This window comes from Parasteatoda tepidariorum, chromosome 8 (assembly GCF_982258835.1).
Source record: "Parasteatoda tepidariorum strain Cologne lab strain chromosome 8, Ptep-v5.0, whole genome shotgun sequence".
In the NCBI taxonomy this organism is placed as follows: Eukaryota; Metazoa; Arthropoda; class Arachnida; order Araneae; family Theridiidae; genus Parasteatoda; species Parasteatoda tepidariorum.
In genome coordinates, this window is record NC_141762.1 from 95,305,802 (window position 1) to 95,324,590 (window position 18,789).

The window sequence follows — 18,789 nt, forward strand, 5'->3', positions numbered from 1 at the left end:
AGCATTTTGAAATGATTAAGTCTTTAGTAAGTTACAAATAGACAGTTTTAATTTATTTATCAATCATTGAAAGAAAAATAATTAATCAAATCGAATTAAATTTCGGTAGCTATTATTATAGAATTGTGTTTTGTAAAATAAATTACAGCAGCTATTTTTAAAGGAGCAAAAGAGAAAAAAAGAAAAATTTTTTTTAAGCATTTTGCGAAGTGTTATGTTTTTGTCAATAAATTACAAGTTATCGATTTATTATATTTTTTTTCTGAAATCTTTTTATCAAATTAACTAGAAATTTAATTTTCCGTAAAGTATTTAGCTTTTTATGCATTAACAATTAACTGTTTTTATTGATTTTTTCACAAATTTTGTAAAACTTAAATAATCAAATCGAATGAAAATTTTATGCGCATTTTTAAAAGTGTTTTGTTTTAAGAAATAAATCGCATTTAAATAATTCTTTTCAAAGTTTTATTAAGCGTGTCTATTTATTTAATTTTATATAAAATATTGATCAAATTAAATGAATATTTGACAGCATTTAATTGTATTAAGTTTTTTTTCAAAAAAAAAGTAAATAAAAATTTTTTTTTTAAAATTTTGATAACAGGAAAAAAAAAACTAATCAGATTGAATCAAAAATGTAAATTTTATGAGCATTTTCGGTATTCTTTTTTTTTTCGAAATAAATTGCGGATAAATATATTTTTTTTAAAAATCGTGTAACAGTTCTATAAAAAATAAATGAAGAATAATATAAATAAACAACTGTATTTATTATATTAATTTTAAACGAAATATAATCTAGTCTGATGAAATTTTAAGTTTTATTTTGAAGAATAAAACAAGAAAAATATCAAAAATTATCGCTGTTACTCCATTATTCCGATTTAAATCCAAAGCTAAAAAAATAATCGAAAGTTTTATAATAACTCACCCCTCTGAGCTATCCAAAATCCGGAATGTTCATGTAAACATGATGAGAAACGGTAATAAACAAAAGATGCTGGAGAAAAAAAAAAAGATCCTTCTTCTCCGCATCCAGAAATCATTCTGATCCCCCTTCTTCTTTCGGATAAGATGTTTGTGAAAATGTTCGAACCGGTTTCCGGGTCCGGTTGTAGAAAAAAGAAACCAGGGAGGAGAGAGAGTAATTTGGCAAAAGTGTTGTAATGAGAGTTATTCGTTTTACTGCCATTGTTGTTGGTGGCGAAAGCTATTTTATGTCGTGGTTTCGGCTCTTTGGATATTTTCATACTTTTTCGATACACTCTTTTACATTCTGACCTCTAACATCCCTGCAGTTGATAACGATGTTTTTTTTTTTCTTTCTTCCATTAACTCGCTCTTGAAATACTATGTTTTTCTTTCACTCAAATGTTTCTGAGTTCGTTTTATGTTTTTAGGACTTATTATTTTGATTCTCAAGCTGTTAAGATAGAGAATTTGAAAAAAGGTTTAGATGTTTAATTCGTTGTTTTTTTTTTATGATACAGACAAACCTCGTTATAGCGAACATGGTTTATAGTGAACTCTCGGATATAGTGAAAGAAAGGTTCGCTCCCGTGCCTTGCTATACACATACAGTAAAACTTGTGTAAGTTGACCACTTGTGGTGCATTGTTTTAGTGGTCAACTTAGACAAGTGGTCAACTTATAGAGGGGGTGGGTCATTGTTTACTTTTTCGTTTCCTATATCATGTTGCTATATATTTAAATTTTTTTTTTACTTGACTTAAAAATTTTATTCAGAAGATATGCAAAGGAGTATCTTAAGAAATGTGTTCAAACCTGAATGAACTTCATTTTGATACATATAATTCTAATATTTAACTAATTTTTTAAAAAAAATTTATTTCGTTAGTTATGCATGTGAAGTGTTTAATACACTTAATGAAGTGTTAAAATCGGGTCTGCGGACTATACTATGGTGCGGACTATACGCGCGAAATTACGGTAAATATAATTTCGTAAAATATCAGAACACGAAAACATGTAATTTGAAAACTTTAACAAAATAAAATTATTTGAACATTTTAAAATTTATTTACTACACTTAAAGATCGAAGACCATAAATAAAGGATCAAAGCATATTTCAGAGCATTCATTTGTTCAAATGCTCACTATTGCAACTGGAATAGCAACTTTTCAACTAACACACCTGTTTTCAGTGAACGGATGAAAGAAATGGTCAAAAGCTGACCCCTTACAGTTTCCCCTGATGGTCAACTCACAAAAGGGTGTAGATTAGTTTTTTACACTATTTCACCAAACAAGTGAAATTTTAACATACATTGCAAAGATGACAGAAAATTTTCTGAATTTTTTTTTCCTGGTCAACTTATGAGGGTTTTAGAATAGAATTTCATAATACTCCTAGACAAAATTGACATATTTCAGTGGTCAACATACAAGATAGACAGGTGGTCAAGCTACAATGGTTTTGCAGGAAAAATTCCGTTCTTTATAATTGAGGTCAACTTATGCAGGTGCCCAACTTACAAGGGTGGTCAACTCGGCAGGTTTCACTGTATAATGTTATTTTTTGTGGATATAGCGAACCAAAACAAGAGAGGAAATTGCTTATTATGAACTTTTTTCTGTCTTCGACTGATTTTTTTTCTTCATCTTTTGGTAATTTTGAAATTTCTACATAAAATACATAGGCCGATTTTTAAAACCATATATAGAGTGGAATGTAGTCATAAGCATTTTTTCTTGTTTGCTTCTTCTATCTCAGTTTCCCATCCCTAAATGAAAGCCATCCCTAAATTTTTTGTACGCTAGACGAAAAGTAATAAAAAATAAAAGTTAACACATTTTTTGTTACTGCATATTGTTTTTTTTTTTAATCATTTTTGTATTTCTTTTTATTGGTCATTTATTTAAATAATGTGTAATAAAAGGGAGAAGTTCGGAAAAATTAGTTAAAATTGTTTGCAGTACAGATATAGTGAAATCCCGGTTATAGTGAACCGAAATTTCGGTCCCGTAAAGCTTCACTGTAGCGGGGTTTGACTGTATAAGCGATTCCATGACCAGTGCAAAAGTAGCTAAAACTTAAAATAAAAAATAAATAAATGATCTAATAAATAAACTAATAAATAAATGAGTAAAACTTTAAATAAATAAATAAAAGTGTAAATATACATAACAATAATTTTTAAAATTTTTGTAATCAAAATGAAATTTTTTTTAAACCTCGAAAGTTCACACAATATATATTTATTTTTTAAGCCACATTGCTTATTTTTATACAAGTTTCGAAAAAAATTGAACCAAGAGGTGGTTTTTAACCATTTCGAAGGGAATAAATTTTATACGAACAATAGAATACTTTTTTTTTTTCTGTTAACGAAAATATTCCATGTATTAATAACCAGTGCAAAAGTAGCTAAAACTTAAACTAATAAATAAATAAGAAATAGTGCGTTGAGTCCCTCCGCGCAGAAAAAGTTAAACTTCGTAACCTGCGACGTTAATTGTAGAAGAATCAGCAGTCGTAGAAGGATCACTAGTTCTATTCAACGACTCTTTTTCCTGCTCCGCTCGTTTCCGTGCTCTGTAATAACGGTAATATTGTGCATTTTTCCCTCGTGGACCTCTTGAACCAGTGGAAGTGCTGGTGGTTGCCTCATCGTCTCGCCATGGAAAATGTATTTGTGTTAATAATGTATGTGAATGTATCATAATGTAATTTCAAAAGAGAAACAATCAATTGATATTCACAAGAGACGTACCTTGACATAACCTTAAATCCATCGCATTGTCCGTGGGATTGTTTTCACTAATTTTTTACAATTGTTATCCACTAAATTCGAAAATAAAAAATACTATCCTCGTTTTTTTATTTCAAATTATTACCTCTCTAATAATTGTAATAATTATTTTAAATAATTATTTTGTAATAATTATTTTAATAATTATTACAAAATTATAATTATTGTAATAATTAATAACTCTGTAATAATTATTTTAAATTATTACAGAGCTCGTTTCCGTGCTCTGTAATAACGGTAATATTGTGCATTTTTCTCTCGTGGACCTCTTGAAGCAGTGGAAGTGCTGGTGGTTGCCTCATCGTCTCGCCATGGAAAATGTATTTGTGTTAATAATGTATGTGAATGTGTCATAATGTAATTTCAAAAGAGAAACAATCAATTGATATTCACAAGAGACGTACCTTGGCATAACCTTAAATCCGTCGCATTGTCCGTGGGATTGTTTTCACTCATTTTTTACAATTGTTATCCACTAAATTTGAAAATAAAAAATACTATCCTATTAAATTATATGTGTATCAAGTCAAACTAAAAAAATATTTATAGAAAAACAATACTTTTATGACTTTTATTATTTTTATGCTAGTGAGAACCAAAACAATATGGAAATGAATAAGGGAAAACTGGATCCTACCACGTGATTTCCCGGGCAATAAAATTGTAGCGTTAAACGTTTAACGCAACCTTGTTGGAAGTCGCATATGAAGTATAACTTCAATAAATAAATAAAAATAAATAATAATAATTTTTAAATTTTTATGATCAAAATGAAAAATTTTTTATATCAGGGAACTATACACATTTTTTTTATTCTTTAAAAATCTACATTGCTTATTTTTATACAAATTAAAAAAAAAAAATTGAACTAGAAGGTTGTTTTTAACCATTCGAAGGGGAATAAATTTTGTCCGAACTGTAGAATATTTTTTTTCTGTTAACGATAATAAAATATTTTTTTTAAAGAATTGTTGGATAAATTTCTCATTTAATCCAAGTTATATAATTAGGCTCGTATAATTAGATTTTAAATTTTAATTATAAACCAACTATTTCTTAAAAATTTTGTCTTTAAACATGGAGAAATACATTCAATTTTTGAAAACATTCACCTTTTTATTTACATACAATGTTTTGAAAAATTGGATTTATGTGCTGGTTTTAAAACCTATTTTATGGGAACAAAGTTTTTACCAACAGTAGTATACTTTTCTTCTATCTGCTGTAATAAAATAATTTTTAAGAAGTTTAGGAAAATTCCTCGTATAAACCATAGAATGAACTTCGAAACAGATTTAAAAGTTACGACTTAAAAATTTAAGCCTAAATAGAACTTTTGAAAAACCCTACAATATTTATCTGCATAAAAGTCTTGAAAAATTGAATTAAAGTTCCTCGTTTTAACCAGGAACTGCCTACAATTTTTGGCATAGAATATATTATTTATTTATATACAATTTTTGAAAAATGTTCATTGTTTATCTGCTTGAAAATTGTGAAAAACTGAACTAAAGCACTGTTTTAAAAATTTTTTTTTGTAGGGAATAAAATTTTTACAAGCAGAAAAAATAAGCTACCATAAATTAATTTTTTAAAAATTGAAAAAAATATTATAATCAAATTCAAGTTATGCTCGTTTAAGCAAGTGTTTTTATAGACTTTTTAACATTAAGTCAATTATTTTCAAAAAGAAAAAAAAAAGAAAAACTTTTCGTTAAACTAATGTTCGTTAAAAAAAACAAGAACTGGTAATAAACGAGTTAAATATTTGCAATGATAACAAGCTTAAAATATTACGAAAAATTATTTTTCTTGTTTTCTTCTGTTTGTCGAAATTTTCTTAAAGTTTTTTTCTTGTATTTAATGACAGTACTGGTTATTATATTTAATCCTCAGCATTTCTTTCTGCCTATTTAATGACAGTCTATCCCTATTATTAATCAAAAATTTCCTTCAGTAACTAATACCTTTTCTATTCAACGTTCATTGTTAGAAAAGCCTAAAATAAGTTTCTTTAAACTCAAAATAGTTTTTAAAAAAGATAAAATTATTTTGTTTCTTACTATTATGAAACTTAAACTGCCTCAGGGGCATTCAGTCTAACACGGAGGCCGGCTGCACTGTTGGAAACATTTAAAAAGCAATTCTATTCCAGTGACAATGCTTACAGGGTTAGGGAATTAAGGTTGAGAATGCAGATTTAGAGTTATTAAGTTATGCAACGTAACTCTAAATCTGCATTCCCAACCTCACGATTCCAGTAGCAATGCTTATAGAGTTAGGGAATTGAGGTTGAGAATATAAATTTTGAGTTATGAGTTATGCATCATAACTCTAAATCTGCATTCCCTACCTCACGATTCCAGTGACAATGCGTACGGAGTTAGGGAATTAAGGTTGAGAATGCAGATTTAGAGTTATTAAGTTATGCAACGTAACTCTAAATCTGCATTCTCAACCTCACGATTCCAGTAGCAATGCTTATAGAGTTAGGGAATTGAGGTTGAGAATATAAATTTTGAGTTATGAGTTATGCATCATAACTCTAAATCTGCATTCCCTACCTCACGATTCCAGTGACAATGCGTACGGAGTTAGGGAATTAAGGTTGAGAATGCAGATTTAGAGTTATTAAGTTATGCAACGTAACTCTAAATCTGCATTCCCAACCTCACGATTCCAGTAGCAATGCTTATAGAGTTAGGGAATTGAGGTTGGGAATACAGTTTTAAAGTTATGAGTTATGCATCATTTAAATAGGTGTACTAATATTAAAAAAAATTAACATAAAATCTATATATTCCTCCAACACAAAAAAATTAAAATCGTGCATTTATTTCAAATATAGTTGTTCAAATAAAAACTAAGCATAATATATATGTCTCATTTCAAGATAAAATTAAAATTGTACATACATTATGTATATTTTAAATATATTTATTGAAATAAAATAAATAAGCAACTTAATATATCTCCTATCTATATTATATAAAACGCTAATACGTACGTATGTATCAATAAAACCGATGATATTTCTTTTCTCGCGCTGGCAACAGTTTTCATTTTTAATTGATTGGATTCGGCGCTCAAGAGCACGTAGTGAGCTACCAGATAACAATAACCAGAGTGAGCATTATCAAGTTGTTCAATTCAGATTCATGCACTAAAAATATGACAATATTTAATTTAAACTCAATTAGGAATTAATTAATTAATTGAAGTGCGAATGCTTTAAAAGGCCGCTGTTGAATTGATAATTTTCTACTGGGAGCTACCTAAACGTCTAAAAAACGTTTAAGTGTTTGTATTGAATGCATTGAATTTTTTTATATTTCGCGTTTATTTATGCATTGAATTTTCACGCTTTAAAATGCAGAATATTAGTGAAGCAATATTTGATAATTTATATTGCTAATATGTTTCTTATTTAGCTAATGTTTTGATTTTTTCACCATGTACAATCTAAATAGCTTATATACTTTTTTAAAAGCCAATAAGAACATTGTTACAATTCATCTACATAAGTACAATACTATGTCTTTGATGATAAAATACTATGTCTTTGATGATAATATACTATGTTTTTGTGCTAGAACATTGTGTTCATTGGCGAGCGAGCGCAGCGAGCCATGGTTCACGGCGTGAACCACATAGGATTGCGTAGCAATTCTCGGGGGTTGGCGAGCGTTAGCGAGCAGGGGCGGAGCCGCCTAGTATTATATAAAACGCTAATACGTATGTATCAATAAAACCGATGATATTTCTTTTCTCGCGTTGGCAACAGTTTTCATTTTTAATTGATAGGCTTCGGCGCGCAAGAGCACGCAGTGAGCATCATATGGATAATCTATATTACACAAAACGCTAATACGTTTTAATTGAAAGGCTTCGGCGCGCAAGAGCACGTAGTGAGCATCATATGTCTAATCGGGTGAATTCTCACCGAATTATCAAAAAAATTCTCACAAAATTATCTTCATCGAAGCCGATGCTTTACATCCGGCGTTCAGTATTATTTCATATTGTTTTACAACACATGGTTTTAGCCCCCGGGTTGGAAAGACTTTAAAACAAAACTTACAACAGTCACTTTTCTCAACAACTGAAATTTAGAATAGTGTGATTAAGAAAAATATGTGAACTTTTTGCAATTTCAAATTAATATTGAAATGCACAGGTTTAGAATTTTCTGCAGTGAAAAGTTTTCGGAGCTTCAGTGTTCAAAAAAGTATACAAAAGCTAGACGTTAAGAACGTATCCAATGAGCGAGCAAAGCGAGCATCGGATTGCGAAGCAATCCGAAATGAACTGCGAAAGCAGCTCCGGGGGTTAGCGAGTGTCAGCGAGCAGGGGGCGAAGCCTCTTAGTTATAAATAGTAAAAAAAAATGAAATTTTAATGTGAACCTTGTTCTTGCAACGCTTTACTTAATATCAGGAGTATAATTTGTGACTTTCAATTAGACACATAATTATTGAATATACATTTGTTAAACAACTTTTTTAAGGACTCTAAATATATTTCTTATGCGAAAAGATTTGTTCGCAGAGGTATGTATAACCACAAGCGGAAAGCAGATAATTTTTTTTTTTTTTTTGTGAAGTTAAATTTCTTCGGTAATGCAATTTAGCTGTTGGAAATAAACGTCGATTTATCGTTATCTTCTCTTTTTTCTCGTAATTCCGATCTTATGAAGATTCAACAAATTCCATTTCTGGGTAATTAATTTTCATATTTTCATCCACTCAAATGATAAGTCGAGTGGGATTATTAATGGGCTCAATAAATCTGGTTTGATTAAGAAGGAAAATATATGGGCACGCATGTTTCAATGTATATGGTGTTCAAAGTTCGATGTATTTGCAAGCAAACTTAGGCATTTGGGAAGTAATGGTAAGAATTAATATTAAAGGGAAATTTTGTAGCAAAACCTTTCCATTATTCAAAAAGATCAAGTTAGCTTTTCCATTGCAATCCGAAGTTTATTTCATCGAGATGTTTAGTTACATCAGTTCGAAACGTTCTTTTATTGTTCACGGAAATATGCAATTTGAGGTCATCCTGATTACTAAAATTTTAAAAGTTTGCAAGGTCGGGACTGAATGGGAGATGTGACATCACTTCCCAAACAAGCTCTAATAGTTTCTTTTTTGTTACTAAAGCTGTGTGAGGACTCGCATTGTTATGGTGGAACAAGATTGCTTAGCGATTTGCAATCCTCAATATTGGCCCTACCTTACACTATCGGATTATCGTTTATTTCGAAGTTTTTAAACTTTTTAAATGGTAAAAACCTCAAAACGATGACCTCAAATTGCAGTTGAGTTAGAGTTTTTTGCTGATAAGAACCAGAAGTTCTATGGATTCAGGGTCATGAAGTTACTGCAAAGATGGCAAGAGGTCATTGAACAGAATGTTAGATATTTGACTGATTTTTTCAATGCAATAAATTGTATTTTGTTTCACACAAAAACTAAAAGTACTTTCCATAATGAAGGCTAATATATATTTATTTCACCATGTCAAAGGTTGTTTCTCTAAATTGGTGCATTTTCTTGTCCAATAACTCTAATCATTATGAAATAATTTCTTTTTGGGCTCTAAAAATATTTAAAATCCCAAATTATTTTTATCAAATTATTTCCATAATTATGCAAAATAAGTTGCAAATCTCCCTCTGAATTTAAGTTTTCAGAACTAAAAATGGTGTAAATGTATTTAAATGCTAAGATTGCCTGTCACTCAAACGTTATTGAAGTGACATTATTGAAAATATAAATTACGAAATCTTCCACCTTAACTTATGTTCAATTATCTTCAAAATATTTCGTCAATGAACGCTTGAAAAGAAAAGAAAAGGAAGGTTGCTCGTGTGGATTGATAACTTGTATTAGTACCGAATTCTGTTCGAATATTTTTATCAAATTATTTTTCAACTATGCAAAATAAGTTGCAAATCAACTTCCAATTTTAAGCTATCAAAACTAAAAATGATGAAAAATAATTTGAGATTTAAATGCTAGGATTGCCTGTCACTCAACCGTTATTGATGTAAATATATAAAGGAAAAAGAAAAGAAAGTTTCCCCGTGTGGATTGATAACTTGTACTAGTAACAAATTCTTTTCAAATATTTTGATCAAATTATTTTCTTAATTATGCAAAATAAGTTGCAAATCAAACTCGGAATTCCAGTTATCAAAACTGAAAATGATGAAAAATAATTTGGATTGCCTGTCACTCAACCGTTATTGATGTAAAAATATAAAGGAAAAGAAAAGAAAGTTTCCCCGTGTGAATTGATAACTTGTACTAGTAACAAATTCTTTTCAAATATTTTGATCAAATTATTTTCTTAAGTATACAAAATAAGTTGCAAATCAATTTCTGCATTTAAACTATCAAAACTGAAAATGATGAAAAATAATTTGAGATTTAAATACTAAAATTTCCTGTCACTTAAACGTTATTGATGTAAAAATATAAAGGAAAAGAAAAGAAAGTTTCCCAGTGTGGATTGATAACTTGTACTAGTAACAAATTCTTTTCAAATATTTTGATCAAATTATTTTCTTAAGTATACAAAATAAGTTGCAAATCAACCTCTGAATTTAAGTTGTCAAAACTAAAAATGATGAAAAATAATTTGTGATTTAAATACCAAGATTGCCTGTCACTCAACCGTCATTGATGTAAAAATATAAAGGAAAAGAAAAGAAAGTTTCCCCGTGTGTGTGGATTGATGACTTGTACTAGTAACAAATTCTTTTCAAATATTTTGATCAAATTATTTTCTTAATTATGCAAAATAAGTTGCAAATCAATTTCTGCATTTAAGCTATCAAAACTGAAAATGATGAAAAATAATTTGAGATTTAAATACTAAAATTTCCTGTCACTTAAACGTTATTGATGTAAAAATATAAAGGAAAAGAAAAGAAAGTTTCCCCGTGTGGATTGATAACTTGTACTAGTAACAAATTCATTTCAAATATTTTGATCAAATTATTTTCTTAACTATGCAAAATAAGTTGCAAATCAACCTCTGAATTTAAGTTATCAAAACTAAAAATGATGAAAAATAATTTGTGATTTAAATACCAAGATTGCCTGTCACTCAACCGTCATTGATGTAAAAATATAAAGGAAAAGAAAAGAAAGTTTCCCCGTGTGTGTGGATTGATGACTTGTACTAGTAACAAATTCTTTTCAAATATTTTGATCAAATTATTTTCTTAATTATGCAAAATAAGTTGCAAATCAATTTCTGCATTTAAGCTATCAAAACTGAAAATGATGAAAAATAATTTGAGATTTAAATACTAAAATTTCCTGTCACTTAAACGTTATTGATGTAAAAATATAAAGGAAAAGAAAAGAAAGTTTCCCCGTGTGGATTGATAACTTGTTCTAGTAACAAATTCATTTCAAATATTTTGATCAAATTATTTTCTTAACTATGCAAAATAAGTTGCAAATCAACCTCTGAATTTAAGTTATCAAAACTAAAAATGATGAAAAATAATTTGTGATTTAAATACCAAGATTGCCTGTCACTCAACCGTCATTGATGTAAAAATATAAAGGAAAAGAAAAGAAAGTTTCCCCGTGTGTGTGGATTGATGACTTGTACTAGTAACAAATTCTTTTCAAATATTTTGATCAAATTATTTTCTTAATTATGCAAAATAAGTTGCAAATCAATTTCTGCATTTAAGCTATCAAAACTGAAAATGATGAAAAATAATTTGAGATTTAAATACTAAAATTTCCTGTCACTTAAACGTTATTGATGTAAAAATATAAAGGAAAAGAAAAGAAAGTTTCCCCGTGTGGATTGATAACTTGTACTAGTAACAAATTCATTTCAAATATTTTGATCAAATTATTTTCTTAACTATGCAAAATAAGTTGCAAATCAACCTCTGAATTTAAGTTATCAGAACTAAAAATGATGAAAAATAATTTGTGATTTAAATACCAAGATTGCCTGTCACTCAACCGTCATTGATGTAAAAATATAAAGGAAAAGAAAAGAAAGTTTCCCCGTGTGTGTGGATTGATGACTTGTACTAGTAACAAATTCTTTTCAAATATTTTGATCAAATTATTTTCTTAACTATGCAAAATAAGTTGCAAATCAACCTCTGAATTTAAGTTATCAGAACTAAAAATGATGAAAAATAATTTGTGATTTAAATACCAAGATTGCCTGTCACTCAACCGTCATTGATGTAAAAATATAAAGGAGAAGAAAAGAAAGTTTCCCCGTGTGTGTGGATTGATGACTTGTACTAGTAACAAATTCTTTTCAAATATTTTGATCAAATTATTTTCTTAATTATGCAAAATAAGTTGCAAATCAATTTCTGCATTTAAGCTATCAAAACTGAAAATGATGAAAAATAATTTGAGATTTAAATACTAAAATTTCCTGTCACTTAAACGTTATTGATGTAAAAATATAAAGGAAAAGAAAAGAAAGTTTCCCCGTGTGGATTGATAACTTGTACTAGTAACAAATTCATTTCAAATATTTTGATCAAATTATTTTCTTAACTATGCAAAATAAGTTGCAAATCAACCTCTGAATTTAAGTTATCAAAACTAAAAATGATGAAAAATAATTTGTGATTTAAATATTAAGATTTCCTGTCACTCAACCGTTATTGATGTAAAAATATAAAGGAAAAGAAAAGAAAGTTTCCCCGTGTGGATTGATAACTTGTACTAGTAACAAATTCTTTTCAAATATTTTGATAAAATTATTTTCTTAATTATGCAAAATAAGTTGCAAATCAATTTCTGCATTTAAGCTATCAAAACTAAAAATGATAAAATATAATTTGAGATTTAAATGCTAAAATTTCCTGTCTCTTAAACGTTATTTGTGAAAATATAAATTACGAAATATCCCACCTTTACTTATGTTCAATTATCTTCAAAACATTTCGTCAATTAATGCTTAAAAAGAAACGAAAGGTTTGTCCGCGTGGATTGCTAACTTGTACTAGTAACAAGTTCTTTTTCTTGCTTTTCTAAGAAAATGAATATACTGGTTGCCAAAGATCATGTTAAGCCTCAAAAAACAAGAAGAAAAATTGATGCCTCCCGATAGTTTTGCTTGTTGTCCTTGAAAGCCGGAACTTGTAGTTGATGCATCTTAAACAATAGGTGACAGACCCCTTCATTATTTTGGTATGTTCCCTATTATCGGCACTTTTTCTACGGCTATATCGGCTTAATCTCGTTTAATAGCAATACTTTTTTTTTTAATTAAATATTATCTTTGACCATTTTTTCAGTTGTCAATTTATTTTGTAAGTAGTGATTAATCTGCCGTATAAACTACAAATTGCGTTCTTTTTATATATTTTAAAAGGAGTTTCCATTTAAAAAAAAAAAATCGGTGTCTCTGTCATTCCAGGGTTGCCAGAACTTAAGATTAAAAAGTAGCGAATGGGAGCTCCAAAAGTAGCGGATTCGAACGTTTTGTAGCCCCGTGCCCGAAAAAAAAAAACGTTATATATTCTATTTTATATTTTTTTCCTTAAATAAATATTTATTTTCTATAATTATCAATTGTCAACTTCTTTAAATTATCCAGTATAATATTACCTTGTGCACATCCATTTCGGGCCCATCCTTTGTAACTAGCAATTCAAACGCACTTCAGTAATGCAGTAAGAACGCACTTTAATACAAAAAACGTCGAGTTACGCTTTTATCTCAATTTGCGCTTTTGTTTTCATGTTTTGCAATCTGGCAATCTTGTTACGAAAATATTTTAAATCATTTTTGAAAAATCTCCCATACATGTAAGTTCACTTGAATTCGTTACTAGCTTTTTGATTTAATTTCATGTTTTATTCTGTTTTTTCTTTATATTTTATTTTCTGTTTTTTCCTGATATTTTTACTTATTGTGGTCTATTTTATTTGTTGTAATTTTTTTATAAAATTTTTTGAGTGCTCTTGATGCTCTTGACTATTGACTTTTCAGAATCATTTTATTATAGGAAGGGGAAAAAAATTAAAAAAGAAAAATATTTCTGTGGCTCATTTTTAAGATTTGTAGCGTTCGAAAAATAATGAGTAGCACAAAAAGTAGCGGATGGCCAAAATTTGATTATCAGTAGCGGGGACTTATAAAAGTAGCCCAATCAGCTACTTGTATCCCAATCTAGCAACACTGTTTCATTCTATAGTCTAAAAGCGCGGCGTATAAAGAATATGCTCTTACAACTTTATCAGAAATTATCCTATGCTATTACCTTATTACGCAATATTTTATGATGGACATATTTAAATCAGTATCTAAACTTACGAAACGTTTTTTTTTATTATTTAAGAAAAAATATGTTTTATATTTTTTTTAAATTTAATTTTACGTGTAAAACATTACACGTAAAATTAGAAAAAATATGTTTTTAAAAAAAATATGTTTTATATTTTTGTAAAATTTAATTTTGCGTGTAAAACCGTGTCGGGTCAATATACACATTTCAAATAATGAATATAAAATTGAAAGATATTATTATTATTTTTAGGATTATTTTTATCATTATTATTGGACATTATAATGAATAAAGTTTTCAATCTGTCACTAAATAATCTCCTTGGGTCAAAAATATTTCACGAATTTTTATAGTACCCAAAAATCTACTCAGAATTTCGAAAAAATATTTGTGAATGAAGTTGCTATGGCAACCAAACAAAATGGTTGAGTTAAAATGTAATTACAAAAGAATCGTGAGCTAAATATGTGATTTTGATTGAATGTTTTAGTTTCGATTCAAAAAATCTATTCAAAGTTTAGAAACAAAACGTTATCGTCTAGAGACGAAAACAAAAACAAAACGTTATCGTTTGTAACAATCATGAGGTAAAGAGAACGAAGCAGGCAGATGAAGAGACCTCTAGTAGTAACACCATGTAAAAACAATTTGTCGTAATTAACAATTCGTCATAATTAACAATTAGTCATTAATTACAATTAATAATAATCATTATTAACAATTAGCCATAATTACAATTAATAATAATCATTATTAACAATTAGTCATAATTACAATTAATAACATGCAACAATTAGCCATAATTACAATTAATAATAATCATTATTAACAATTAGTCATAATTACAATTAATAATAATCATTATTAACAATTAGCCATGATTACAATTAATAATAATCGCTATTAACAATCAACATAATTAGCAATTTAGTCATAATTGACCTGAAAAAGGTATTCGGGTACCTTAAAAATTGATTTTCTTCTATTACTTTAGTTTAAAATTCTATTTATATTGTATATGTTAACATGAATTACCGAAATCAGGAGAATGTCGACATTCTCCGGTGACTGTCAACAATCACATACTCGCTTTGGTGAATATCCGAAATATTTTTTATATCCGATTTGATATTAATTTATTCGTTGATATTATTATATTTATTCGATATTTTAATACATATTGAGGGTAGATTAGGAGAAACATTATATTGTTCGGAGTACCGGGCAATGGCACTGCACCTTGAAAAAACATCAGTGTAGTGCATACCGGGCAAATGTATACCTGGCAGTGGCATTTAACTAAACCTAGTATATATTTCGGACATTTACCAAAGCGACTATGTGATTATCAGCATTCACCGGTGCAAGTCAATAACCATCAATTTCGGTCATTCACAGTAACATATACATAAACTTTTTCGAAAAGAAGAGCTTGAAAGTAGGTTTCTTCCTAATAGCTGGGCGATTCCCTTTTAATGGTAATTGTTTGAATTCAAAATATGTTTAGTTTTGAAAGTAATAGTTCATTTCAAAAACAGGTTAATGTAAATAAAGTCATCCGATTGCGGTTACCGTGACAATTTTAAATCTTTTATGTTAAATTTGACCAGTTTTTTTCTTCTTTTTTGTGAAAGAAAAAGCTTGCTATTCCAATTTTTTTTTGTAATTTTCAATTATGATTTTGCATTTTTAAAAGTTCTTCACAAAAACATTATGAAACAGTAAAAAATATTTGAATTTTAAAATTAGATAACCTACCCGTATGACTTTAGTAATATATACAAGGCATTTTTAAATTATTAAAAGCAAGAATTTTCAAAAATGTACACGTTAGCTGAAACATACATTTAACTAAGTTTAGAAATAGATACGAAATTCTTTAGTAATCTTAGCTCAGCCTCTCACATATTTACCATTTCGCATTGACCCTAGAATTGTAGTCTTTCTTTTGTTTCAGAGAACTCACATAGTATTTTATGAAAATTACTGAATAAATATATACATTAATTCTCTAAAAAGTTTTCAATTCATGTGAAGACAAAGCCTTCGAAAAACAGCCTAAAAATCATTGAAAAGTTCTCAATCGTTGTATATTTTTATGAGCCCAAACAGTGCAGTGTTGATGAAATTACGAGAGTAATTCTTTGTGATGAAATTAAATTTTAATTAAAAACAACGTTTTAAAATTCTAAATAGTAAAAATTTATTTAAAACCTATACCCGTCTTGAGTCACAATGGTGCACCTTCATCAATAGGATGAAAGACAGGGATGATTTAATCCGCCAGAGGTAAACTTCACTATTTAAACGTAACAACATCAACCTGTCTTTTATCCTACTGATGTAGGTATACCATTGTAACATCGAAACGCGCATAGATTTTTAATAATCGTTTGCATTTGTGATTTTGAAACGGCTTTTTTTAATGAAATTTAATGCAGTGTTGGCCTAACTTTTCATGTTTTACATAATTGACATAGACGCTTTTCGTTTTCTCGAAATTGTTGCTCCCATAGCAGCAAAATAACTCGGGCCTTCTTTAGGCCAATATTCGTGAATCTTGGCTCCATAATTGTTCAAAGGGCCGTTATTTTCCGATTTTGGCTCTATATAGAATTTTCCGATTCACCCGAAATTTAACGACCACTTTACAACCAATATCGGTTCTATATAGAATCGTCGAATTCACCCGATATTTTATATTCCTTATTTATCCAATGTAGGTTCTATATTGGCCAATGTAGGCCCTATATAGGCCATTCTAGGACCAATACATAGAAAATCTAGTCATTCCAATATTGGTCCCTCGGTGCAAGTTCTTATAGGACCTATATTGAGCCAATTTTGAGCCCATCTGGGACCAAGGTAAAATTGTTGCTAGGGTAATATGCGAAGAAATTTCTTCGTATTGATGTTTATTTGGCGCCACTTTCATAATAAGCGCAGAAGCGTTAAGATAAATACAAAACTTTACAGTTATGAATAAGTTGCTAACTCATTATAGTTATTAAAATAGAATATTATTCGCTATAAAACCTTGTTAGAGCCTTCAAAGTACAGCTTTAAGTTACCTTCCAATTTCGTTATTTCATTTATTTTATTCATTCTTTTATTTATTTTTTAAAAATTGCTCTTTGCACTTTCGCACATTCTTTTATTGAAATTCACCTCTCACACCCTTTTCCAATAATAGACTGAGGGCGTTCTTTTGTAACTGTCCTGTATCGAATACATACTTATTTAATTATCTAACTCATCAACGCCTGGATGGTTCTATTACAACGCCCTCTGGTGTGAATCTTTAAGTTCTATTAACGCTAGTTGCTCTTGTCGTTATTTAAACCTTATTCAATTATTAAAAAAGAATGTCCTTTCACTGTTACTAATTTTCTTTATGGATTTCAAAGGTTTCTACGAATACTGTACCTTCAAGGTGAGGCGCTTTGAACGCTTTGTTTCTGCAACTGATGATTCTTCAATCGAATGAGAAGGATAGTTCTTAATTCAAACATGGGCTCTTTAAGAATATGTAGATATTGTTTGTTTTTATGGTTTTGTTTTATCAAGGATTAACTTTAGATTATAGACAATAATATTTTTTGAAAAAGCTTTATAAAGAGCTTTGAACTTTCGTATTGTTTGCCTTTATGAGGGATTATGGGGGGAAAAAAACGAAACATTGAATCTATTCTTAGTTGGCCTTTAAAAATATTTAAATTGTTTTAATAAAGGCTTGTGACTTTTTAATCTCTCTAAATATGCAAAATAAAAACCATGTCTTTTTCTTTGCTTTTAGTTATTATCCGCGTTTGGATTTATATAGAATAGTTAGATTTAACTATTACAAATTTGTCTGGGAAAAAATTGATGTGAATCTCTTTCTTACTCTCCAACTTTTTTACTAAAACTCAGAATACCAGCGGAATTTTAGAAAATATTTTTGCAAGTGGTAGCAAGGGAGGAGTATTATTTTTTTAATAAATTAAAATTGGATACTTGCATTTCAAGAAGGAGTAGACCTCCCATACCTACACATGTGATCTATGACGTCAGCGCCTGCTAATCTTTATCAGCCAAATGACGTATTAAAGTTGAACTAAGTTTCTTTACATAAGTTAAAATGTTAATTAACGATAAGTTAACTACATACAGAACCGTACCGCACATCAAATTAGTTGAAATATAATTTTTTTCTCTTCTACTTCTTTTACTTAACTTAGATTTATTATTTGTTTATGTATTTTATTCTAACCGTGATATATTTTTGTTTTGTGTACCTGGCAACTTCGGTGCATAATTAGTTTATGCTCCACATGGCTTTGTGTCTGTCTTTGTGTTAAGTCTTTTTGTAAATATATAGTGAAAAAATTGAAATCTTTGAAGAAGATTCTTTGTGAAAGAATTTAGAATGTGCTATTTAAGAATATTGATATGTGACGGGCTTGGCCCACTCGAAGTAGAATGGAATGAACAGTTGCTGACGTAAACAAATGCCAAGTTCTAACAACCAATCAGGATCGAGATACCCACACTACAAAATTTTAAAACAAGCTTTACACGAAACATGCTTTATAGTAATTGCTACATAATTAACAACATACTTCGAATAATTATTAATTTTTTTCAAAGTTTTCTAAAAAAATTCTTAGCAAATATTTTACTGAAGTTATTGAAAATCTTGTTTGATTTTTAAAATAAGTGTTATTAATTTTTTCCT

The 18,789-nt window shown here is 28.8% G+C and overlaps 2 protein-coding genes across 2 annotated transcripts in view; one reads left to right on the forward strand and one right to left on the reverse strand.

Annotated features, from left to right (window-relative positions):
* LOC107451098 (leucine-rich repeat and fibronectin type-III domain-containing protein hattifattener) overlaps positions 1 to 1,059 on the reverse strand; it is a 48,102-nt gene extending 47,043 nt beyond the window's left edge. The window contains exon 1 of the mRNA XM_016067088.5: positions 935 to 1,059. The gene's annotated coding sequence lies outside the window, so the exon portion shown is untranslated. The remainder of the gene's footprint in view (positions 1 to 934) is intronic.
* The window catches only part of Rab3GAP1 (RAB3 GTPase activating protein subunit 1), a 207,546-nt gene that overhangs the window by 70,771 nt on the left and 117,986 nt on the right, over positions 1 to 18,789 (forward strand). The gene's annotated exons all lie outside the window — the stretch shown is intronic.